Raw genomic sequence first — 5,077 nt, 5'->3', positions numbered from 1 at the left:
GCTTTAATCAGGTCATGACAGTAGGCTATACTACTATTTAAATTAAAATGTTGGTCCTGTAAGCAGGAAGCTTATGGTTGTTGGATGTTGATTTTTGCTCTCTTTTTCAAAGAAGAGGATGAGGAGGAGTTTTACTCAAGCAGCTCCTGAAACTGTTAACCTGCTGACTGAGAACATTTGTATACAGTAAACTTCGTATACAGAACAATATAGGCTACCTATTAAACTACATTTTAATTGAGATTTTTTTTTTTTTGGACAACCAAAATGTTTTGCGGACAACCAGATTTTGTCAACAGGTTGTCCGCTGGACAACCTGAAAAAAATCCTTATGTCTACCCCCGATTTGTAAAATGAACTAAGTCACACCCATTTTCCCAACAGTTAGAAATCAATTAACTTCCACCTCGAATTAGGTTGATTCAAAATGATAATCAGTGTCAGATTCAGGTTGGGAAATATTGGCATAAATTGCTGACACAATTAATTGTGGCACTTAGCGATAACAACTAATATGACAATTAATAGTTGACAATTGCACTTGCATATGGCCGATGTAGGGATTTAGGCACCAGTGACCCAAAAAAGAAGGAGGAGGTAAAAATAATGGATGGCTGGACATTACCTAAAAAATGGTTACTGGTAAATCTCTGCCCATCTTTATTTCTAAACTTCAAAACTTCAAAATGTTCTCAGTCCTTTTACTGACCTGCGGCCTTGTACTCCAGTTAATGCTAGTGTTTTGGGTGTTTAAACAAGTTTGTAAGGTTAGGATCTACCATTGTGGTCCAGGCTTTTAGGTAGGATTTTTGAACACTTCTCCTCTTGCTTTGTTCTCACGCTGCGAGATGACGAAAAAAAAAGACGGAGTTGCACAGCCTCACGTCTTATATAGGAGCGTCCACAAGGTTCCGTAAAGCGGACCAGGGCATCATCAGGGAGTCATCACGCAGCCACAGGGCGCCGTAAATTGGTCCAGGGTGTCGAAAAGATGCCCCGACGCCCCTCTAGCTAAATGCCTGTTGTGGTCACATGAACGCTTGATCTTGATTGTGTTCTGCACACAAAACGATATCATCATGGCATTAATTTGCAGTAATTGCAAAGTGGCAAAGTAACTGATGACATGTCCTGATGCATCTCAGTAATCCAGGTAGGAAAATCAAAAAGAAAAAATAAGTATGTCCTCTGGATGGGTTCTTCTACAATGAAATGCTTCGTCTCTCCTCCAAGAGACTTCTTCAGTCTGAGTAACTGCTGACAGTTTTACTGATGATTAATTGCACAGAATATGATTTTGTCCAACCCTATTTTATATGTGCATTCAATGATTGCAATGTGAAAGTTTCTTTTACGTTCATCCAATGTTTTATCATATTTATGCAAACAGACGGGATTGCCTTAAAGAGTTGATGCCACTGTTCTAAGCAAATGTGTGGCACAAACTTGTAGTCCTCCATGTGATGGGGATGATAGTCAGCTGCTAAAATACCAAATTTTAGCTCAGTATTTGTAAAATAAATAAAAGTGATTGTAATTACTGTTTTTGATAGGGCTGGTTAGCTGTTGTGGTTATATATTGTGACTCCAAAAGTTACTTTGTTAGACATGCATTTAATGATGGCTTTTTAAGACTTTCATTAAATCAGCCCAGTGATTTGCTAACAAGACAGACATATTGCCTGCCTTTTAATTTTTTATTATGAATGAATCACTTGCCAGATTTACTACAGTCACATTTTCAACCTCCCCTGAAAGCAAAGCAGTCATTGACCGTTCCTCTTCACAGCCTTAAAATGAGTTGTTTCTTTTCATTTTTAGTTTGGTTTCTCGGTGGAGTACAAGAAGTGTTCCTCTAAGCAGATGATGAAGCAGCTTGAAGAGGTGTATCGCTCTCACAATGAAACCATACACAAACTAGCCGAGCGGGAAAAGAGAAACAAAACTTTCATCCATATGAGTAACTGCCTCGCCACCCTGCTAGAGCAGGGCAGGAAGAGGTTTTTATATCAAATTCATGCCATAGCAAAGACAATTTTTTTATTTTATTGTTCCTGCAAAATTAGTAGCCTGTATTAAAGCTTTGCTTTTAGAAAACCATGATTAAGTCCTTCTAAATGTTGAAGTAGTGTTGTTTAATTGCTAGGGGAAGAGAGGCTGAGGGGTAAAGTATTTAAACACACTGAAACAAATTGGCAGTAGCATATCCACTAAGACAGTGCATGTGATCACAAGAGCTACTCCATGCAGACAGTCTATTATACCCTGGCCTTAGTTAGATTTTGCAGTCAGCCTGGTATTGGTACTTTGTTCTTTTTTTCTCTTGTAAACATACAAACATACACTCACATGCAATTAAACATATTCCAAACTGTCACTCTCCTGCCCAATTCAGAATATCACATACTGCAGGCTGAAGCTCTCTTTTAAATAAATAAAAAATGGATTGAGGATTTGCTGGTGGGTAAGAATGATCTTCCTAAATAGATTGTTCTTAGATGTGGTCTCAGAATATGGCTAACATAAAGGTCCTCCTATGCAATTTCAGGCCAAGAACAGAGCCTTTTGGTTGAGGCTCCTGGTTGTGTCGGCTCATGTACCACCAGAGCCCACTCTGTAATCTCAGCATGTAGAGGCTGGGCCCGCACTGGGCTTCCAGTCTTGGATGGAGACTTGTTGTCTGGAGCTGTGCGCCAAACTGAAGAAAAAAAAGCTTTTCTGATCCACCACAGCCACATATGCAATTAAAGACCAAAAATAGGCATGACTGTAGAGTGATTAAGTTCACTAGAATTGTATCTATTCAAATACAATGTTAAAGCCTCAGAGATACACTAATAAAGTATATGAGGTTAATTTTTGGCCTTAAGATGAATATAAAAGTGTGAACATTGTAGTGCTGTACCAAACTATTGTAGGGGTCACCTCGAGTGAAGAAACAAGATTTACTGCCTCGTAGGGCTGTGTATTGGCAAGAATTTGGCGATACGATACATATCATAACAGAGGGGTCACGATACGTTATGTCCCGATATATTGCAATACTGTAAGCAAGGCAATATATTGCGATTTATTGCGATTTTTTGTCCAAAAATTCTATTAAATAAAAACCTCTTACTGAAAAAAAGGCTAATGTTTACTTACAATGCCAATGCTACCCTTACTCTCTGGCGCTCAAGAGGTAGAGTAGCCAAATGGCTGGCTCACTGCTGCCAACTAATGGCCAGAGGCTGAACTACAACATAAAAATGAACGGTTGGCAAGAAGGTTGACATTTTAAACCTTAATAAAAATCGATAAAGGGCTTTAAAATATCGATACAGTATCGGGAAATGAAATATAGCGATATTTCAGTGTATCGATATTTTCTTACACCCCTACTGCCTCAAAGCAGGCCTCGGACAGGCCTGCTGAGAGGACAGGAACTCTGTCACAAACTGAACTCTATTTTAGGCCATGACAGGTCATTTTAACATAGAAGAGAATTTCTCAGTTCTCTTAATCAGGTAATGGACAGAACAATCTTTTCTGTTCGTGATTCATTTGTTKTTTAACTAAGAATGTTTATGCATTTGTTAAATCATGATAATGACTGTCACAAGAAAAGTGGAACAACTTCTACTCTTTTATCGTGCCTAAAAGATTAATAATGGTAGAAAGAAAATCACACAGAATCATTACGTTTTCATTGTGTTTTTATGTAAATCACTGTTTTTATTTTACTGTGAACACAGTAATATAATTGTGGATTTTTCCTGAGAAAATCTTTCATTTATCTGGACTAACAGAACGGTTCAGAATTGATTATAAGACAGAAATGTTAATTAATCATCATAAATGTTTTGCAGTGATTTCTTTTAGACTCTATCAGAAAGGAAGCTGAAGAGGTTATCATGATGTTGTTGAACAACCACAGAWTTTAACCTTGACTGGCGCCTAGCTGGCAAGTCTCTATCTTTCTTTCTCTGACTCATCTTTACGCCTGAGGGCGGAACCAAAGTTCGTCCGTTTCTATTACTAACCACGGACGTCTTTGAGAGACACTCTTCCTCCTGACACCGAACTTGGAAGAAAGCTGAATTTTCTCTCTCCGGAGAGAATCAGTTTGGCTTGTTAGGTCTTGCCCATGAGCTAACTAGGGAAGAATTAACAGCCGGGACCCCGGACGCCGCCGGCGGTCCCACCCAGAGGCTTCAAGTCTCTAAGTGTGTTTTTAACTCCTAAGGGGAGATTTTATTTTGAAAGAAGGAACCGGATGTACAGCTTGAATCTTTCTGGCTTGGACTGAAACAGACGAAAAGTTACCTGAAAAACACCTACTCTCCAAGGAACAGTAAGCGAGCAATAAAAGTTCCCTGACTGATCGGAGGTGAGACAGTTCCTACCAGGGGGTGCTTAAGAAGCCATCACCAGGTAAAGCTGACGTGTTCCGGGTGACGTGTCATGTGGAAATCTTAAGCGCAGAAGGGACGTGCTGATCCGGTTGACCACACTTGATAAAGTAAAAGTAGTAGAAATACTAACCTTACTTTCCTCCTTTTCTTTGTTCTTTATTTGCCAAAACTTTAGCTSAAAGTGCCAGTAAAATTGTTTGGTTGTTAATAGCAGAACTGATGTTTTACTGTTCTATAAAAGTAATCTGAGTTGATGTGAATTGAAATTCGGACGCAGATCTTCATCTCATTTAACTTTGACACCTTTTATAGGAATACCCACAATTAAGTGTATTTATGATTTGTTCAATTTGTGTAAATAAATGATTGCATAGTCTTTTATGAATCAACTTGAACTTGTCTGAATGTTCACTTATTGTGTCACTTTTCACTCCGCACAGTCAAGATATTAAAAGTAATGAGAAAATACCTTGGTAAAACTTTCCTTGTGTATGAGAGATGTGGGAGAAGCTTAATTCACCTTTAGCTCCCTTCCTACACTATTATTTTCTAAACGATTAATCTAACGATTATTTTTTTCGATTAATCGATTAATTCTAACAACAAATCTATAAGTTATTCTGATGTGAGTGCACTGGATATTTTAAATGTTTTCAAATTAACAAGAACAGTTCTTTAATATT

This window comes from Austrofundulus limnaeus, unplaced genomic scaffold, assembly GCF_001266775.1.
Source record: "Austrofundulus limnaeus strain Quisiro unplaced genomic scaffold, Austrofundulus_limnaeus-1.0 Scaffold685, whole genome shotgun sequence".
NCBI lineage: Eukaryota > Metazoa > Chordata > Actinopteri > Cyprinodontiformes > Rivulidae > Austrofundulus > Austrofundulus limnaeus.
The sequence above is the reverse complement of the archived record's forward strand: the minus strand, read 5'-3'. Positions refer to the sequence as shown.